Source organism: Passer domesticus, chromosome 4, assembly GCF_036417665.1.
Source record: "Passer domesticus isolate bPasDom1 chromosome 4, bPasDom1.hap1, whole genome shotgun sequence".
NCBI classification, from domain to species: Eukaryota; Metazoa; Chordata; class Aves; order Passeriformes; family Passeridae; genus Passer; species Passer domesticus.
Window position 1 is genome coordinate 46,390,448 of NC_087477.1, and position 22,213 is coordinate 46,412,660.

A 22,213-nucleotide genomic window follows, 5' to 3' on the forward strand; every position below is an offset into this window, starting at 1 on the left:
AGGATAATACAGCTGAGGAGCTGGGGTAAAACCAAAATATTTTTGTCCACTCAGCTTAAGTGTAGTGCCAAGAGATAGGAGTTGTTTCCCCTAGGATCAAGGTCTGGCCTTTATACAAAGCTCACCCATGCAGAAACCTCTTGAGAGAGAAATCCTGGCACACTGATGAAAGGCTTGATGTCCTTTATTTTACTTCTGCTGACACTGGACCTCACATCCTCCCTCCCCCAACTTCAGGCAAGCCAGGATAGACATAAAAGAGCATGGTTTTTATCCTGATGTTATTAAAAGAGCCAGGTTGGCTAACTCTGGCCCATCTAGCTGGAATTGTTACCACAGAGGACCATTCTTCTTCAAATCACAATCTTCTAGGCCAGCTTATATGAAGGCTAATAAAAGAATACTCCATGGATATCTAAGAAAGGACAGAGCTCACTCCCTCTCTCCTACCTAACAGGAGGAGGGCACCAATGGGTCTCAATAGTTCTTAGGACAAAATACATTCATTCTAATGATAACTCAAACACTAGCACAATCTAAAACCCCACTGCCTAGTCATGGATGCAATAAAAGAGAGAGATTGCCATATTACAAAGGTTGGCACAACATTTTTTCACACATTTCACTGCTGTAAATAAAGGACTACTAAAAAGGTGTACAAGAGCTGTGTGTGAGGCTACAATATTTGACAAAGACCAGGCTGCTGTAACTGAAGTTGTCTTCTAGAAGACCTGGCTTTTAAAAAATTTGGGAAACCTTGTGACAGTCACTGAGTGATGTGAGTGAACAGATCTAGAATGTAGAAAGTGTTGATAGAGAAAGCAATGTTAAGAATTGTTAGTCACTATTTAAACACCATTGAGGATGGAAAATTCCTTAAGAAGTGCTTGCAAGTGTTTATTTTTTCTACAATAAATGTCATCTCGTAAGAGAATGAAGTGTCTGATGCTTCATGGAAAACCTCTCTGTGGAATAATTTTGTTCAGACTGCTAAATCTTGTGCAATTTATCTTCTACACATACAGAATATATTGCAAACATCAATAACCAGCTGCTAGGCAATAATACTAGATGTGTGAAATCTGGATTTGAGGTTTTAATTTTAGAAGAGAAAGCCACTGGAATCACACAACTTTTACTTCTTAAGCAAATACCTAAGTAACAGATTTCTGAATAAAATTATATATGCTTGTTCAGTACAAGTCTCATCCAGTCCAAACCTGGTCTCAATCATGTTTGAGTGTTAACTGGCATTTAGGCATGAGCTGCGGCATTTCAATCACTTTGAATTTGGGGTTATGCTGCATATTAGCAGGGGTAATCTGGTGTTTGACAGGAGATGATTTTTGATTTTGGCAATTTTGGATTTCCATACAGGCTAAATTTGAATTTTTTAATGTATATGGTCCTTGGTTAATCATTGACTTAACAAGGTGTCAGGGTTTCTATCTCTAGAATAAAATTGCATTATCTAAAAGTGGCCAAATATAGCCCATAAAGTTATTTTTTAAAAAGTTTTCATTTTAAATAGGTAGATATATCTACCTGCCTGTCTTAGTTGCATTATGATACTAAACATTTTCTGAAGCAACAATCTTTCTATAGGATTTTCTCTTTTCATTTACATTTCTTTTTATTCATCGCCTCAGCTTGCTTCTTACTGCAAGGAAGAAAATGCTTTTTCCATCTAAAGAGACCCTTTATCATTTGTGATGGACTTAACACCTCTGTCCTCTCTCTAAGGAAAGTCTTTCCCTCAAAAGTTTTGCAATCAATGGATTAGGTATATTAGTTTCTTTCTTTAAGTTTCCTATGAGGTTTTATTTCTGGTTGTTTGGGTTGGGGTTTTTTTTGGTCAGAATCAAACTAATGACAAATACTTATCCTTCCAGTTCCTGTGGCTTCACTGCAGTGTCTGAAATTTAATTTTCCCTGCTTGCCATAGTAAACAAATTAGCTGGTTGAAGCATAGCGCATAAAAGTTTTATATTCTCCCCAAGAATAAAAGTCCATTTATTTAGACCAGTAAGAACTAAAAGGCTCATAAATAGCCTCATTTTCAGGACGCATCTCAAGGCACTAGGGACCATTGCAGTCACCAGAGCTACAGGTTTGAGCTCCCCAACTGCAGCCCAACTGCAGGGAGGATAGGCATGAGAGAAACTTTTGCAGAAAAGACTTTTGGTCAGATTATCCCTGAGAGTTGTCTAACTTCTCCTTTGCATTTCTTCAGTGGTTCTCCTAATAGTTCTCTAACTTCTACTTAGACTAGACAAAATAGTTCAACTGCTGTTAATATTAAAAGCTCAAAAAATTCAACGGCATGGCAATCTGCATGCTGAGAATACAATATGGAATCAGCAGGGCAGATATGTTTGATATGTAAATACTCTACCACAGCTCAAGATGCATCTCTGCCTTTTTCAAGAAGCACCTTATTCCCATACAAGAGGCAGTCTGCTGGAGTTCTGATTGTACTTGTTACAGATATTATCCCATCTCACAAGCATAATACTGGATCCATGGCATGATCTATGCCTGCAAAATCACACCTGAGCAAATTAAAGCAGGATGTCTGCTTAACATTGTCTCTAATGAAACCACAGACTAGGACCAGTTGAAAAAAATATTATCATTAACATATCTTTGCTTATCAGTAACTCTTCAATATTTACCACCCACTCCTTCACCTGCCCCCCCCCCCCGCCCCAGACTGTCTGTATTGAGGCAAATGAAAGACACAATGTGTATGGTGTTTAGGGTCCAGAGTACAAGTTTTATGAGGAGCAGTTGAGGGAGCTGTGGCTGTTTAGTCCAAAGAAAAGGAGCCTGAGGAAAGACCTTATTGCTACTTGGAATGTGGTCATAATGAAATGGCTGTTGTCTCTTTCAGTGGATAGATAGGAGAATAGAGATAGTGGTGAAGGTAATCTCACCCCTAAGGAGTTACAGCTGTGCTAATTATCAAGAATGAAGAACAAGCCTGCCCTTAATGGGCCACAGCTGGATCCAATTAGGAGGGGTATTATAAAAGAGTAGGTTGGCTGCTCAAGATGGAGATGTAAGTTGGAGTTTGTTGGCTGTGCAGAGGAGAAGGAGTCAGTGCTGTGAGGAGCTGCTCATGAAAATCGCCAAGAAGGTATGAAACCTTTGCAACAAGATGCCAACGTCTTTTCCCAGGTACTAAGTGATAGGATGAGAGGAATCAGCCTCCAGTTTCACAAGGAGAGGTTTGGCGCGCATATTAGGAAAATTACTTTTGCCAAAAGGGTTGCCAAGCACTGGAACAGGCTGCTTAGGGAAGTGGTTGAGTCATCATCCCTGGAGGTATTTAAAAGGCCTGTAGATGCGGCACTTATCACTTATGGTTTAGTAGTGGACTTGGCAATGCTGGGTTCATGGTGGGATTTGTTGATCTTAAGGGTCTTTTCCAACCTAAGTGACTCTGTGAGTCTATATATTCCTTGAGGATCTTGAATAGCACAGGTACGGACATCACAAATTCATGCTTCTCCCTGAACTCCAGCAGTACAGAAAACACATGTGTGTGGGCTTTGTCAATGTGCACACAAATACCTCAGTTGTTCTACTTCAGAGGAAAGAGCCACAGAAAAACCTAGGACAGATCTCTGGAGAATGTAAACTGAACAACTCAGCACTTAATCAGTTTGCCCAGGATCCTACCAGGTAAAGTCTTGTCCATAGCCTCTTCGGCAGTGTGTTTCAGGGCTTGGCCATCCCCTGGTTCTCAGCACCTCTGTGAAATTATGTTCTTTGCTACAAACATTCAGAAATAAATACATTAAAAATAACTGGGGACATCATGTGTGTATACAGCTAATTTGATCTCAGCCACAATATGGCTGCAACATTATACATATTATGCCTAAAGTAGTTACAGTAACACCTTAAAAATAAGAAACCAGTTCTGAAAAAACATTTTTGTCACATCCTGTAATCTGTGCATATTTTAAAGCTCAAATTTCTTAGAGAAAACTAAACTTTTTTCTGCTATCCCTTTGTGATCTCTTGACTACAGCTCTCTATATTCAGCAGTAAGTGATTTTCAAGGCTTCAGATAAAAAATTGCTTTCCTGATATTTTTCTGAAATATGCTGTGAAATCTGTTTGCAACAGATATTGGCCATAGAGACTTTTAAACCTCTTTACAAAATAATTTTCTGAAGACTGTCACAATTAAGAACAAAATAATGCATGCTTATCCCTCAATGCAAGAGTTCATGCTTAAACACTGCCCTTTTTGCATGGCAGCTTTCAATTGCAGAAAGTAGTTCACTGAATTGGTTTTCATTATCTAGATACCATGCTGTTTTTCTTGCTAAAGGTAAGTTCCATATAGGGTTGGAGTCTTTTTCACATATTTGCCAAGAGCCATTACAATCTTTTTTTCCTCTGTATCTATCTTCACATGATAGTTCAGTCCCACAATTGTCACTTATTCCAGCCTACCTGTTTAGAGATATGAGGACAAATTATGCAAAACACAATTAAGCTTTTTCCTCTCAATCTTAGAAGTAAGGACAATCCAGTTTGAAGATCAGACCAAAGTTTAGACTTCACTTCCCATTAAAGTGAAGATAACAAAGTTCATGAAAGTTTCCCCATATTTCAGTGGATGATGATTTCACAAAGTGGTTTAAATACTTTATAAGACTTTTCCCCTTTTTAGCTGGAGGACTACTTCTTAATGTCACAGCTCTTCCACCTTTAATTCTGATAATAGCACTGAAACCCAAAAAAACAAAGGAGGACAGCTGAACACCACCATACAACAAAAAGATAAAGTAAAAAAAAGTAGAAAAACACCCAAAACTAAAACACGATACAATACTCTGGACTGAGTGTCTCCAATGCTTATGTGCTATATATTACAGTCCATGAAAGCCACAGAATTCTGTGGATTTTGTGAATACATTTTTGGAGACTTAGGATGTTGCTTTAGAGATTTCACTTTTTACAACTGCTTGAAATTTTGCAGAATGTCCAGTAATCCTCAAAGGTTCTGATTTACTTTTGTGGTGGAGGAAGCTGATGATTTCATGTTGCACAGTCAGAGAAGTTCTGGTTTAGTAACTAAGAGAAAGATTTTGTTATTTCTGTTCTGTTTACAATACCATTAATCTTTATATCAACACTTAAAGGAGTATTTATTTAACACCAAATTTGCATCCTTCATTGAGATGTACAAGAAGAAGACATGCCTTAATTAAAAGGAGGCTAGACAGATGTGAAAATGGTGGGCCTTTGATTGTTAGTGAGAAGGGATACGAATTGCACTCATTAAAATAGAATGTTGATAAGGACAGGCTATAAATCTGAAAATGGGTTGCCCTGGAGATGGGTGTTAGAAATAATTTTGCATGTAAACCAAGGACCTGACAATAAAAATGTGACAGCATTGCTTTACACAGCGTACAAGAGAAAGAGATGTTTCTTTAGAAAGCTAAAGACAAAAGTCACTTTCTTTATAGCAATATATGCCTATATTTAGAAATACCTGCATTTCAAACCTAATCAGGGAAAGCAATTATCATTAAATAGGTAATACAGTTTGATTATAACATGAATATGACAAGAAACAAAAGGACAAGAAATGCTTGCTGAAATATGAAATTTAAGAAAGGGTAACTTTCAGAAATAGTGCTTGTTATATTTGAAAACTGAGTTAAGCTCATTTTGCATGAAACAAGCTCAAAATGAAAGTTTATAGCACATCCCCTTGTTAGGAATTCTTTTCTTGATTCAGAATTGTGTGGCACTTTTAGGAGAGCTGTAAAACAAAACCTCTTAAAGAAGCTTTTCCTAGAGGTGCAAGTGATGTAATGACCCTCAACCAGACATGCTGGCATTTAGTCTAGGCTGAGAGGACAGTGTAAATTATATCATAAGTCAACACAGCCCTAACCAAACTGGAAAAGAGAACAAGCCTCTCTGCCTGTACACATTGGAGGATCGTAGAGCTGGTAATGCAGAGAGATTCAGAACAACTTTGCTGTGAAAGGCAAAGCTTCAGAAACTCTCTAATATAAAAGGCAGGAAGTCACAGAATTAAGAAAACAGAAACTAAGAACTGAGAGTAGAGCAAAGGAGGTCATAATACAAAGGAATGTGGCAGCCAGATAAACAATTTGTTGGCAGTGGCAGGGAAGGGAGGCAAACATTAAAGAGGAGAATGAGGGTGAATCCAGCTAGCATGCTGGTTTTGACAAAACACTCCAGCACCCCAAAGAATATGTTTTTCTTTAAGAAGACTTTTTCTGCACAGCCTCATAAGGGAAGTAGAAAGTGACAAGGAAAATAAATGTGCTCCAGTAAAAGGAAAAAAAACCCAAACAACAGGAAACGAGATAAAATAAAACTGCAATAACATGTACTGCACTCAGCTTAAAATCTTTTAAAAATAATCAATAGAATCAATTGTTAGTTTAATGGCCTCCATAACCACTGATCACACAACTCAAAGAATTCTAGTAAAGATGCTGATAGTAACAGCAGTAGCATTACAGACCTGAAATAATGGAAGTGATGTTTTTCTGTTGTAATGCAAAGTAACACCTGCCATTTCTGCTTAGTAGAATTGATTACATCAAAGATGATTTGTTTCATTGAGGCAGTTATTATGTAGCCATAATAATTTTACAAACACTAAATATTGAAGCATATTATTAAAGAAACCCACTCCCTTCTGCAATACCGCTGAAGATCTAATCCAGAAAGGATGGAGTAACACTATCCATTTGCCTCCATATTGCTAAAACAAGCTCCTCCATCTTGAAACATTTAAATTATGTAAGTGCATGGTATTTTTTTATTCAGAGAATGTTTTCTTCTACTCTAAATTTGGCAGTAATATTACTGTGACTTTAAAAAAAAAACATTTTCCCAAACAGTTATTTGGATAAATAATTGCTGCTTTGAGATACATGCAAACACCAGAGCTGCACAGTAAAAGAATGAGCCAATTACCACTCTTCAAAGCATGCTAACAAAGCTACACATACAATACTTTTCTGGGTCTTTAGAATTACCCATGCTGACTATGTGGCTAATGTAACCTGTCTGCTCAGCTGCTATTCAGTTTATCCCTTCTGACTAAGATAGTTTGGAAATGTATCATTGGTTCATAGTGGATGCAGAATGAAAATTTCTTGGTTACGGTTATAAGAATTGAGATGCCTAAAGTTCACGGTCAAACTTTAACCTGCAGAGAATACCATAAAAGTAGCCAAAGAAAAAGAGAAGAGCCCTTCAAAAAATTCACACAGCTACTTACAAAAACTCACAGAACCAAAAGAATGGTACTACACCAGAAACAAAACTTTCTCTGTAATCAACATTGTACTAAAATAGCACGTTAGCTATACATTACTCCTGACCAGTAGTCTGAAGATCCTAGGGGTGGTTACCTATGGCAGGAAGAAGTGATGTTAACATCCCAAAGAAATGACTGAGATCAAAGCTCTGCTTGGATTACCAGGAGTTGTGATTCACTCCAGGTAAATCAGACCTGATCCTTTTCTGCAAACACATTTCTTGCCCAACAACATGTCTGGATATTGTTCAGCAATCCCACTATCAGGAACACTTCTCACTTCTACATTAAGTCTCAGAATGAAGATTACCTACTGCTGTAACTAGATATACAGTAAAGAAAGAAACTTGCAGAGATAATAAAGAGCTAAATTGGGAGCTCTGTCTTTTGGGAAAAAGATGTGGAAATATGTGTATATAAAAACTGTTCTAATTTTATCATACATTATCTTCCACAGAGGTATTTGAAAAACATTAATAAAATTCATTAAATCATTTTCTCGTGAAGTCAGCAGTAGTTAAAAGATATTTTAACTGCACGATGAGCAATGTAGGTCAGCAGAAATTCGCTTTTCCACTGGAATAAATGTGATCTATATGTAAAGGTGCTGAGCAATAGATCAAATTAACCCAGATGAATACATGCATTCTTCATAAACTTGCAAATTCTTAGAAGGAAAAGAAAGAACATCTGATTTTTTTCAGGGTAAGACGCAACTGCTATCACCAAAGGGGTAGTCAAAATATTCAATAATTGTAACTTTTTCTAATCTAGGACATTTTGTCCAGAAAAGGTGGCATACAAACTCCAATAAAATACAGAAATCACACTTGAAAAATCAACAACCATTTAAAACAAATTCTTTTGAGAGACATCTGTAACAACAAAGGCATAGCTCAGGGAGGAGAACCCAAGTGGACTGCAAATAAAGGTAAATACTTCCACGACCAGCCTTGCAATTTTGCGTCTCTGTAAGACTGGTTGTTCCCCAACCAATCCTTTAGCAATGGCTTGTGAAAGTTGTGGGCTGCTCTATGCAAATCACGGCTTCACCTGTTTTCCAGTGTTCTCCCCACATAGTCACAACCATGGGCTGTTCACTCTGCCTTCGTTACTTAGCACTACAACTACAGAGCCAATAATTCCTTTCATTTTCTTAAGAAATCTGTTCAGATCCATGTTCTGCTGTTTGCCTACCTCTCCCCTGCACAGGAAGTGGGGAGGCAACCCTGCCCGCCAAACAGATGCACAGGAGAGTGCATTTCATTGTCCAGGCTAGTTTAAAAATTTCTCAGTAGCTTGGGTATTATGAGTTAATACATTTTGTAGCAATTATTATGGAGCATCATAAACTCTCTATATGGCTGCATCTCACCAGAATTTGGGATTGTATTACTGTTCTACTATAGAAGGCTTTGTCAATTTCTCAAAGCAGCATGCTTTTAAGCTCTACAAATGCATTTCAAGTTTCTTAAAGAAATACACAGTTAAAATTTACCTAATTAAATAAAGAGATAGATATAAAACATTCTTGATGGGTAAAAGATTTCCACCCTATATATAACAACAATTACAAAATGTGTGATCTAAAAAAAAAATTATTTAATTAAACAAAATAAAATACCCATTGCAATTTTACTTTCATTTGCTTGTTTCCTTGAGAAAAACATTACTAATTTGTTCCAGGGCCTCAAATTTCTCTGCACTGAAAAATTTACTCCATCTAGTCAGCATGCTCTCATTTGTCCGGTTTTTCCCAAGTGTAGTTGATTGCAAATCACACCTTTCCCTGCAGTGCTGAGCTTGGCAAAAAGTACATCCATTAACCTGGTGACTAAGAATATTTGCAATTTCTTTTGTTTCTGTTGACAGCTTCTTATCAGTTTTTCTGTCAGAAATTCTTTGCACGGTACTCTTTGTACTCAGTTTTGATTCCGCCTTTAAATTCTGGTATTATTGCTTTTCTGACAGCTAATCTTCATTTCCCATTAAGTGCAAGTATCCATCCATTTGCTGTCAGAGAATTCTCCTTTCCATCTTGCTACACCTTCCCATTTAGCATCTTCCAATACACCAAAAACTGACTGATATTATTTTAACCCTTGCCTTTGTCTATGCATTGGATGACTTCTTTTACAAACTGGTGATGAAAAGTCAATATGGATTTTTGAAGGACTCCCTGATTCAGCAGCTCCTAATGTGTAGCCTGCAAAGCAAAGAGAAGAAGGAATCCCTCCATATGCTGGGGCTGCACACCAAGCAGTCCAGCACGTAAACACATTCAGACAGTAGCAGATATACACATTACAGACATATTCTTTACCCTGCACAATATTACAAATTTCCCAGGAGAGGCAAATTATTAAAGATTCGGAAAGAACACAGAAGTAGAATAAATGGAAATTTCATTTCCTTTCGGGACGGGAAACGAAATCTTGCTATTTCAATGGGGACCAATTGGGCTATCCTTGGACCATGTCCTTGCACTTGACGGCACGTAGGATGGTTTTGACTTGGGCAAAATTTTTTTTTTTTTTTTTGGTATCCTGGCCACGGTTCTGATATTTTCCCCTCAGCGATGTGTCTTCCTCCTTGATATTTTCCCCTGCTTTTCCAGTATCTGTCAGGTGAGTTTTGGCATCTTGTTTTCTTTTCTGATGCATCTCATTCCCTCCCAGACCGTTTCCTTGTAGCCACTACATCTCCGAATTGCGGATTTTTTGGGGGTTTTCTTCGGTCGCATTTCATTTGATCGTATCTCCTTTCCAGAGCCTTTGGAAGCCTTTCTTTCCTGGGTCGCAAGATTTCGTTTCCCGTCCCGAAAGGAAATGAAATTTCCTTTCGGGACGGGAAACGAAATCTTGCGATTTCAATGGGGACCAATTGGGCTATCCTTGGACCATGTCCCTGCACTTGACGGCACGTAGGATGGTTTTGACTTGGGCGAATTTTTTTTTTTTTTTTTTTTGGTATCCTGGCCACGGTTCTGATACTTTCCCCTCAGCGATGTGTCATCCTCCTTGATATTTTCCCCTGCTTTTCCAGTATCTGTCAGGTGAGTTTTGGCATCTTGTTTTCTTTTCTGATGCATCTCATTCCCTCCCAGACCGTTTCCTTGTAGTCACTACATCTCCGAATTGCGGATTTTTTGGGGGTTTTCTTCGGTCGCATTTCATTTGATCGTATCTCCTTTCCAGAGCCTTTGGAAGCCTTTCTTTCCTGGGTCGCAAGATTTCGTTTCCCGTCCCGAAAGGAAATGAAATTTCCTTTCGGGACGGGAAACGAAATCTTGCGATTTCAATGGGGACCAATTGGGCTATCCTTGGACCATGTCCCTGCACTTGACGGCACGTAGGATGGTTCTGACTTGGGCGAAATTTTTTTTTTTTTTTTTGGTATCCTGGCCACGGTTCTGATATTTTCCCCTCAGCGATGTGTCTTCCTCCTTGATATTTTCCCCTGCTTTTCCAGTATCTGTCAGGTGAGTTTTGGCATCTTGTTTTCTTTTCTGCTGCATCTCATTCCCTCCCAGACCGTTTCCTTGTAGCCACTACATCTCCGAATTGCGGATTTTTTGGGGGTTTTCTTCGGTCGCATTTCATTTGATCGTATCTCCTTTCCAGAGCCTTTGGAAGCCTTTCTTTCCTGGGTCGCAAGATTTCGTTTCCCGTCCCGAAAGGAAATGAAATTTCCTTTCGGGACGGGAAACGAAATCTTGCGATTTCAATGGGGACCAATTGGGCTATCCTTGGACCATGTCCCTGCACTTGACGGCACGTAGGATGGTTTTGACTTGGGCGAAATTTTTTTTTTTTTTTTTTGGTATCCTGGCCACGGTTCTGATATTTTCCCCTCAGCGATGTGTCTTCCTCCTTGATATTTTCCCCTGCTTTTCCAGTATCTGTCAGGTGAGTTTTGGCATCTTGTTTTCTTTTCTGATGCATCTCATTCCCTCCCAGACCGTTTCCTTGTAGCCACTACATCTCCGAATTGCGGATTTTTTGGGGGTTTTCTTCGGTCACATTTCATTTGATCGTATCTCCTTTCCAGAGCCTTTGGAAGCCTTTCTTTCCTGGGTCGCAAGATTTCGTTTCCCGTCCCGAAAGGAAATGAAATTTCCTTTCGGGACGGGAAACGAAATCTTGCGATTTCAATGGGGACCAATTGGGCTATCCTTGGACCATGTCCCTGCACTTGACGGCACGTAGGATGGTTTTCACTTGGGCGAAATTTTTTTTTTTTTTTTTTGGTATCCTGGCCACGGTTCTGATACTTTCCCCTCAGCGATGTGTCTTCCTCCTTGATATTTTCCCCTGCTTTTCCAGTATCTGTCAGGTGAGTTTTGGCATCTTGTTTTCTTTTCTGCTGCATCTCATTCCTTCCCAGACCGTTTCCTTGTAGCCACTACATCTCCGAATTGCGGATTTTTTGGGGGTTTTCTTCGGTCGCATTTCATTTGATCGTATCTCCTTTCCAGAGCCTTTGGAAGCCTTTCTTTCCTGGGTCGCAAGATTTCGTTTCCCGTCCCGAAAGGAAATGAAATTTCCTTTCGGGACGGGAAACGAAATCTTGCGATTTCAATGGGGACCAATTGGGCTATCCTTGGACCATGTCCCTGCACTTGACGGCACGTAGGATGGTTTTGACTTGGGCGAAATTTTTTTTTTTTTTTTTTGGTATCCTGGCCACGGTTCTGATATTTTCCCCTCAGCGATGTGTCTTCCTCCTTGATATTTTCCCCTGCTTTTCCAGTATCTGTCAGGTGAGTTTTGGCATCTTGTTTTCTTTTCTGCTGCATCTCATTCCCTCCCAGACCGTTTCCTTGTAGCCACTACATCTCCGAATTGCGGATTTTTTGGGGGTTTTCTTCGGTCGCATTTCATTTGATCGTATCTCCTTTCCAGAGCCTTTGGAAGCCTTTCTTTCCTGGGTCGCAAGATTTCGTTTCCCGTCCCGAAAGGAAATGAAATTTCCTTTCGGGACGGGAAACGAAATCTTGCGATTTCAATGGGGACCAATTGGGCTATCCTTGGACCATGTCCCTGCACTTGACGGCACGTAGGATGGTTTTGACTTGGGCGAATTTTTTTTTTTTTTTTTTTTGGTATCCTGGCCACGGTTCTGATACTTTCCCCTCAGCGATGTGTCATCCTCCTTGATATTTTCCCCTGCTTTTCCAGTATCTGTCAGGTGAGTTTTGGCATCTTGTTTTCTTTTCTGCTGCATCTCATTCCCTCCCAGACCGTTTCCTTGTAGTCACTACATCTCCGAATTGCGGATTTTTTGGGGGTTTTCTTCGGTCGCATTTCATTTGATCGTTTCTCCTTTCCAGAGCCTTTGGAAGCCTTTCTTTCCTGGGTCGCAAGATTTCGTTTCCCGTCCCGAAAGGAAATGAAATTTCCTTTCGGGACGGGAAACGAAATCTTGCGATTTCAATGGGGACCAATTGGGCTATCCTTGGACCATGTCCCTGCACTTGACGGCACGTAGGATGGTTCTGACTTGGGCGAAATTTTTTTTTTTTTTTGGTATCCTGGCCACCGTTCTGATATTTTCCCCTCAGCGATGTGTCTTCCTCCTTGATATTTTCCCCTGCTTTTCCAGTATCTGTCAGGTGAGTTTAGGCATCTTGTTTTCTTTTCTGCTGCATCTCATTCCCTCCCAGACCGTTTCGTTGTAGTCACTACATCTCCGAATTGCGGATTTTTTGGGGGTTTTCTTCGGTCGCATTTCATTTGATCGTATCTCCTTTCCAGAGCCTTTGGAAGCCTTTCTTTCCTAGGTCGCAAGATTTCGTTTCCCGTCCCGAAAGGAAATGAAATTTCCTTTCGGGACGGGAAACGAAATCTTGCGATTTCAATGGGGACCAATTGGGCTATCCTTGGACCATGTCCCTGCACTTGACGGCACGTAGGATGGTTTTGACTTGGGCGAAATTTTTTTTTTTTTTTTTGGTATCCTGGCCACGGTTCTGATACTTTCCCATCAGCGATGTGTCTTCCTCCTTGATATTTTCCCCTGCTTTTCCAGTATCTGTCAGGTGAGTTTTGGCATCTTGTTTTCTTTTCTGCTGCATCTCATTCCCTCCCAGACCGTTTCCTTGTAGCCACTACATCTCCGAATTGCGGATTTTTTGGGGGTTTTCTTCGGTCGCATTTCATTTGATCGTATCTCCTTTCCAGAGCCTTTGGAAGCCTTTCTTTCCTAGGTCGCAAGATTTCGTTTCCCGTCCCGAAAGGAAATGAAATTTCCTTTCGGGACGGGAAACGAAATCTTGCGATTTCAATGGGGACCAATTGGGCTATCCTTGGACCATGTCCCTGCACTGGACGGCACGTAGGATGGTTTTGACTTGGGCGAAATTTTTTTTTTTTTTTTTTTGGTATCCTGGCCACGGTTCTGATACTTTCCCCTCAGCGATGTGTCATCCTCCTTGATATTTTCCCCTGCTTTTCCAGTATCTGTCAGGTGAGTTTTGGCATCTTGTTTTCTTTTCTGCTGCATCTCATTCCCTCCCAGACCGTTTCCTTGTAGTCACTACATCTCCGAATTGCGGATTTTTTGGGGGTTTTCTTCGGTCGCATTTCATTTGATCGTATCTCCTTTCCAGAGCCTTTGGAAGCCTTTCTTTCCTGGGTCGCAAGATTTCGTTTCCCGTCCCGAAAGGAAATGAAATTTCCTTTCGGGACGGGAAACGAAATCTTGGGATTTCAATGGGGACCAATTGGGCTATCCTTGGACCATGTCCCTGCACTTGACGGCACGTAGGATGGTTTTGACTTGGGCGAAATTTTTTTTTTTTTTTTTGGTATCCTGGCCACGGTTCTGATACTTTCCCCTCAGCGATGTGTCTTCCTCCTTGATATTTTCCCCTGCTTTTCCAGTATCTGTCAGGTGAGTTTTGGCATCTTGTTTTCTTTTCTGCTGCATCTCATTCCCTCCCAGACCGTTTCCTTGTAGCCACTACATCTCCGAATTGCGGATTTTTTGGGGGTTTTCTTCGGTCGCATTTCATTTGATCGTATCTCCTTTCCAGAGCCTTTGGAAGCCTTTCTTTCCTGGGTCGCAAGATTTCGTTTCCCGTCCCGAAAGGAAATGAAATTTCCTTTCGGGACGGGAAACGAAATCTTGCGATTTCAATGGGGACCAATTGGGCTATCCTTGGACCATGTCCCTGCACTGGACGGCACGTAGGATGGTTTTGACTTGGGCGAAATTTTTTTTTTTTTTTTTTTGGTATCCTGGCCACGGTTCTGATACTTTCCCCTCAGCGATGTGTCTTCCTCCTTGATATTTTCCCCTGCTTTTCCAGTATCTGTCACGTGAGTTTTGGCATCTTGTTTTCTTTTCTGCTGCATCTCATTCCTTCCCAGACCGTTTCCTTGTAGCCACTACATCTCCGAATTGCGGATTTTTTGGGGGTTTTCTTCGGTCGCATTTCATTTGATCGTATCTCCTTTCCAGAGCCTTTGGAAGCCTTTCTTTCCTGGGTCGCAAGATTTCGTTTCCCGTCCCGAAAGGAAATGAAATTTCCTTTCGGGACGGGAAACGAAATCTTGCGATTTCAATGGGGACCAATTGGGCTATCCTTGGACCATGTCCCTGCACTTGACGGCACGTAGGATGGTTTTCACTTGGGCGAAATTTTTTTTTTTTTTTTTTGGTATCCTGGCCACGGTTCTGATATTTTCCCCTCAGCGATGTGTCTTCCTCCTTGATATTTTCCCCTGCTTTTCCAGTATCTGTCAGGTGAGTTTTGGCATCTTGTTTTCTTTTCTGCTGCATCTCATTCCCTCCCAGACCGTTTCCTTGTAGCCACTACATCTCCGAATTGCGGATTTTTTGGGGGTTTTCTTCGGTCGCATTTCATTTGATCGTATCTCCTTTCCAGAGCCTTTGGAAGCCTTTCTTTCCTGGGTCGCAAGATTTCGTTTCCCGTCCCGAAAGGAAATGAAATTTCCTTTCGGGACGGGAAACGAAATCTTGCGATTTCAATGGGGACCAATTGGGCTATCCTTGGACCATGTCCCTGCACTTGACGGCACGTAGGATGGTTTTCACTTGGGCGAAATTTTTTTTTTTTTTTTTTGGTATCCTGGCCACGGTTCTGATATTTTCCCCTCAGCGATGTGTCTTCCTCCTTGATATTTTCCCCTGCTTTTCCAGTATCTGTCAGGTGAGTTTTGGCATCTTGTTTTCTTTTCTGCTGCATCTCATTCCCTCCCAGACCGTTTCCTTGTAGCCACTACATCTCCGAATTGCGGATTTTTTGGGGGTTTTCTTCGGTCGCATTTCATTTGATCGTATCTCCTTTCCAGAGCCTTTGGAAGCCTTTCTTTCCTGGGTCGCAAGATTTCGTTTCCCGTCCCGAAAGGAAATGAAATTTCCTTTCGGGACGGGAAACGAAATCTTGCGATTTCAATGGGGACCAATTGGGCTATCCTTGGACCATGTCCCTGCACTTGACGGCACGTAGGATGGTTTTGACTTGGGCGAAATTTTTTTTTTTTTTTTTTGGTATCCTGGCCACGGTTCTGATATTTTCCCCTCAGCGATGTGTCTTCCTCCTTGATATTTTCCCCTGCTTTTCCAGTATCTGTCAGGTGAGTTTTGGCATCTTGTTTTCTTTTCTGCTGCATCTCATTCCCTCCCAGACCGTTTCCTTGTAGCCACTACATCTCCGAATTGCGGATTTTTTGGGGGTTTTCTTCGGTCGCATTTCATTTGATCGTATCTCCTTTCCAGAGCCTTTGGAAGCCTTTCTTTCCTGGGTCGCAAGATTTCGTTTCCCGTCCCGAAAGGAAATGAAATTTCCTTTCGGGACGGGAAACGAAATCTTGCGATTTCAATGGGGACCAATTGGGCTATCCTTGGACCATGTCCCTGCACTTGACGGCACGTAGGATGGTTTTGACTTGGGCGAAATTTTTTTTTTTTTTTTTTTGGTATCCTGGCCACGGTTCTGATATTTTCCCCTCAGCGATGTGTCTTCCTCCTTGATATTTTCCCCTGCTTTTCCAGTATCTGTCAGGTGAGTTTTGGCATCTTGTTTTCTTTTCTGATGCATCTCATTCCCTCCCAGACCGTTTCCTTGTAGCCACTACATCTCCGAATTGCGGATTTTTTGGGGGTTTTCTTCGGTCACATTTCATTTGATCGTATCTCCTTTCCAGAGCCTTTGGAAGCCTTTCTTTCCTGGGTCGCAAGATTTCGTTTCCCGTCCCGAAAGGAAATGAAATTTCCTTTCGGGACGGGAAACGAAATCTTGCGATTTCAATGGGGACCAATTGGGCTATCCTTGGACCATGTCCCTGCACTTGACGGCACGTAGGATGGTTTTGACTTGGGCGAAATTTTTTTTTTTTTTTTTGGTATCCTGGCCACGGTTCTGATACTTTCCCCTCAGCGATGTGTCTTCCTCCTTGATATTTTCCCCTGCTTTTCCAGTATCTGTCAGGTGAGTTTTGGCATCTTGTTTTCTTTTCTGCTGCATCTCATTCCCTCCCAGACCGTTTCCTTGTAGCCACTACATCTCCGAATTGCGGATTTTTTGGGGGTTTTCTTCGGTCGCATTTCATTTGATCGTATCTCCTTTCCAGAGCCTTTGGAAGCCTTTCTTTCCTGGGTCGCAAGATTTCGTTTCCCGTCCCGAAAGGAAATGAAATTTCCTTTCGGGACGGGAAACGAAATCTTGCGATTTCAATGGGGACCAATTGGGCTATCCTTGGACCATGTCCCTGCACTGGACGGCACGTAGGATGGTTTTGACTTGGGCGAAATTTTTTTTTTTTTTTTTTTGGTATCCTGGCCACGGTTCTGATACTTTCCCCTCAGCGATGTGTCTTCCTCCTTGATATTTTCCCCTGCTTTTCCAGTATCTGTCAGGTGAGTTTTGGCATCTTGTTTTCTTTTCTGCTGCATCTCATTCCTTCCCAGACCGTTTCCTTGTAGCCACTACATCTCCGAATTGCGGATTTTTTGGGGGTTTTCTTCGGTCGCATTTCATTTGATCGTATCTCCTTTCCAGAGCCTTTGGAAGCCTTTCTTTCCTGGGTCGCAAGATTTCGTTTCCCGTCCCGAAAGGAAATGAAATTTCCTTTCGGGACGGGAAACGAAATCTTGCGATTTCAATGGGGACCAATTGGGCTATCCTTGGACCATGTCCCTGCACTTGACGGCACGTAGGATGGTTCTGACTTGGGCGAAATTTTTTTTTTTTTTTTTGGTATCCTGGCCACGGTTCTGATACTTTCCCCTCAGCGATGTGTCTTCCTCCTTGATATTTTCCCCTGCTTTTCCAGTATCTGTCAGGTGAGTTTTGGCATCTTGTTTTCTTTTCTGCTGCATCTCATTCCCTCCCAGACCGTTTCCTTGTAGCCACTACATCTCCGAATTGCGGATTTTTTGGGGGTTTTCTTCGGTCGCATTTCATTTGATCGTATCTCCTTTCCAGAGCCTTTGGAAGCCTTTCTTTCCTGGGTCGCAAGATTTCGTTTCCCGTCCCGAAAGGAAATGAAATTTCCTTTCGGGACGGGAAACGAAATCTTGCGATTTCAATGGGGACCAATTGGGCTATCCTTGGACCATGTCCCTGCACTTGACGGCACGTAGGATGGTTTTGACTTGGGCGAAATTTTTTTTTTTTTTTTTTTGGTATCCTGGCCACGGTTCTGATATTTTCCCCTCAGCGATGTGTCTTCCTCCTTGATATTTTCCCCTGCTTTTCCAGTATCTGTCAGGTGAGTTTTGGCATCTTGTTTTCTTTTCTGATGCATCTCATTCCCTCCCAGACCGTTTCCTTGTAGCCACTACATCTCCGAATTGCGGATTTTTTGGGGGTTTTCTTCGGTCACATTTCATTTGATCGTATCTCCTTTCCAGAGCCTTTGGAAGCCTTTCTTTCCTGGGTCGCAAGATTTCGTTTCCCGTCCCGAAAGGAAATGAAATTTCCTTTCGGGACGGGAAACGAAATCTTGCGATTTCAATGGGGACCAATTGGGCTATCCTTGGACCATGTCCCTGCACTTGACGGCACGTAGGATGGTTTTCACTTGGGCGAAATTTTTTTTTTTTTTTTTTGGTATCCTGGCCACGGTTCTGATATTTTCCCCTCAGCGATGTGTCTTCCTCCTTGATATTTTCCCCTGCTTTTCCAGTATCTGTCAGGTGAGTTTTGGCATCTTGTTTTCTTTTCTGCTGCATCTCATTCCCTCCCAGACCGTTTCCTTGTAGCCACTACATCTCCGAATTGCGGATTTTTTGGGGGTTTTCTTCGGTCGCATTTCATTTGATCGTATCTCCTTTCCAGAGCCTTTGGAAGCCTTTCTTTCCTGGGTCGCAAGATTTCGTTTCCCGTCCCGAAAGGAAATGAAATTTCCTTTCGGGACGGGAAACGAAATCTTGCGATTTCAATGGGGACCAATCGGGCTATCCTTGGACCATGTCCCTGCACTTGACGGCACGTAGGATGGTTTTGACTTGGGCGAAATTTTTTTTTTTTTTTTTTGGTATCCTGGCCACGGTTCTGATATTTTCCCCTCAGCGATGTGTCTTCCTCCTTGATATTTTCCCCTGCTTTTCCAGTATCTGTCAGGTGAGTTTTGGCATCTTGTTTTCTTTTCTGATGCATCTCATTCCCTCCCAGACCGTTTCCTTGTAGCCACTACATCTCCGAATTGCGGATTTTTTGGGGGTTTTCTTCGGTCGCATTTCATTTGATCGTATCTCCTTTCCAGAGCCTTTGGAAGCCTTTCTTTCCTGGGTCGCAAGATTTCGTTTCCCGTCCCGAAAGGAAATGAAATTTCCTTTCGGGACGGGAAACGAAATCTTGCGATTTCAATGGGGACCAATTGGGCTATCCTTGGACCATGTCCCTGCACTTGACGGCACGTAGGATGGTTCTGACTTGGGCGAAATTTTTTTTTTTTTTTTTGGTATCCTGGCCACGGTTCTGATACTTTCCCCTCAGCGATGTGTCTTCCTCCTTGATATTTTCCCCTGCTTTTCCAGTATCTGTCAGGTGAGTTTTGGCATCTTGTTTTCTTTTCTGCTGCATCTCATTCCCTCCCAGACCGTTTCCTTGTAGCCACTACATCTCCGAATTGCGGATTTTTTGGGGGTTTTCTTCGGTCGCATTTCATTTGATCGTATCTCCTTTCCAGAGCCTTTGGAAGCCTTTCTTTCCTGGGTCGCAAGATTTCGTTTCCCGTCCCGAAAGGAAATGAAATTTCCTTTCGGGACGGGAAACGAAATCTTGCGATTTCAATGGGGACCAATTGGGCTATCCTTGGACCATGTCCCTGCACTTGACGGCACGTAGGATGGTTTTGACTTGGGCGAAATTTTTTTTTTTTTTTTTTTGGTATCCTGGCCACGGTTCTGATATTTTCCCCTCAGCGATGTGTCTTCCTCCTTGATATTTTCCCCTGCTTTTCCAGTATCTGTCAGGTGAGTTTTGGCATCTTGTTTTCTTTTCTGATGCATCTCATTCCCTCCCAGACCGTTTCCTTGTAGCCACTACATCTCCGAATTGCGGATTTTTTGGGGGTTTTCTTCGGTCACATTTCATTTGATCGTATCTCCTTTCCAGAGCCTTTGGAAGCCTTTCTTTCCTGGGTCGCAAGATTTCGTTTCCCGTCCCGAAAGGAAATTTCATTTCCTTTCGGGACGGGAAACGAAATCTTGCGATTTCAATGGGGACCAATTGGGCTATCCTTGGACCATGTCCCTGCACTGGACGGCACGTAGGATGGTTTTGACTTGGGCGAAATTTTTTTTTTTTTTTTTTGGTATCCAGGCCACGGTTCTGATACTTTCCCCTCAGCGATGTGTCTTCCTCCTTGATATTTTCCCCTGCTTTTCCAGTATCTGTCAGGTGAGTTTTGGCATCTTGTTTTCTTTTCTGATGCATCTTATTCCCTCCCAGACCGTTTCCTTGTAGCCACTACATCTCCGAATTGCGGATTTTTTGGGGGTTTTCTTCGGTCACATTTCATTTGATCGTATCTCCTTTCCAGAGCCTTTGGAAGCCTTTCTTTCCTGGGTCGCAAGATTTCGTTTCCCGTCCCGAAAGGAAATTTCATTTCCTTTCGGGACGGGAAACGAAATCTTGCGATTTCAATGGGGACCAATTGGGCTATCCTTGGACCATGTCCCTGCACTGGACGGCACGTAGGATGGTTTTGACTTGGGCGAAATTTTTTTTTTTTTTTTTTGGTATCCTGGCCACGGTTCTGATACTTTCCCCTCAGCGATGTGTCTTCCTCCTTGATATTTTCCCCTGCTTTTCCAGTATCTGTCAGGTGAGTTTTGGCATCTTGTTTTCTTTTCTGCTGCATCTCATTCCTTCCCAGACCGTTTCCTTGTAGCCACTACATCTCCGAATTGCGGATTTTTTGGGGGTTTTCTTCGGTCGCATTTCATTTGATCGTATCTCCTTTCCAGAGCCTTTGGAAGCCTTTCTTTCCTGGGTCGCAAGATTTCGTTTCCCGTCCCGAAAGGAAATGAAATTTCCTTTCGGGACGGGAAACGAAATCTTGCGATTTCAATGGGGACCAATTGGGCTATCCTTGGACCATGTCCCTGCACTTGACGGCACGTAGGATGGTTTTCACTTGGGCGAAATTTTTTTTTTTTTTTTTTGGTATCCTGGCCACGGTTCTGATATTTTCCCCTCAGCGATGTGTCTTCCTCCTTGATATTTTCCCCTGCTTTTCCAGTATCTGTCAGGTGAGTTTTGGCATCTTGTTTTCTTTTCTGCTGCATCTCATTCCCTCCCAGACCGTTTCCTTGTAGCCACTACATCTCCGAATTGCGGATTTTTTGGGGGTTTTCTTCGGTCGCATTTCATTTGATCGTATCTCCTTTCCAGAGCCTTTGGAAGCCTTTCTTTCCTGGGTCGCAAGATTTCGTTTCCCGTCCCGAAAGGAAATGAAATTTCCTTTCGGGACGGGAAACGAAATCTTGCGATTTCAATGGGGACCAATTGGGCTATCCTTGGACCATGTCCCTGCACTTGACGGCACGTAGGATGGTTTTGACTTGGGCGAAATTTTTTTTTTTTTTTTTTGGTATCCTGGCCACGGTTCTGATATTTTCCCCTCAGCGATGTGTCTTCCTCCTTGATATTTTCCCCTGCTTTTCCAGTATCTGTCAGGTGAGTTTTGGCATCTTGTTTTCTTTTCTGCTGCATCTCATTCCCTCCCAGACCGTTTCCTTGTAGCCACTACATCTCCGAATTGCGGATTTTTTGGGGGTTTTCTTCGGTCGCATTTCATTTGATCGTATCTCCTTTCCAGAGCCTTTGGAAGCCTTTCTTTCCTGGGTCGCAAGATTTCGTTTCCCGTCCCGAAAGGAAATGAAATTTCCTTTCGGGACGGGAAACGAAATCTTGCGATTTCAATGGGGACCAATTGGGCTATCCTTGGACCATGTCCCTGCACTTGACGGCACGTAGGATGGTTTTGACTTGGGCGAAATTTTTTTTTTTTTTTTTTTGGTATCCTGGCCACGGTTCTGATATTTTCCCCTCAGCGATGTGTCTTCCTCCTTGATATTTTCCCCTGCTTTTCCAGTATCTGTCAGGTGAGTTTTGGCATCTTGTTTTCTTTTCTGATGCATCTCATTCCCTCCCAGACCGTTTCCTTGTAGCCACTACATCTCCGAATTGCGGATTTTTTGGGGGTTTTCTTCGGTCGCATTTCATTTGATCGTATCTCCTTTCCAGAGCCTTTGGAAGCCTTTCTTTCCTGGGTCGCAAGATTTCGTTTCCCGTCCCGAAAGGAAATGAAATTTCCTTTCGGGACGGGAAACGAAATCTTGCGATTTCAATGGGGACCAATTGGGCTATCCTTGGACCATGTCCCTGCACTTGACGGCACG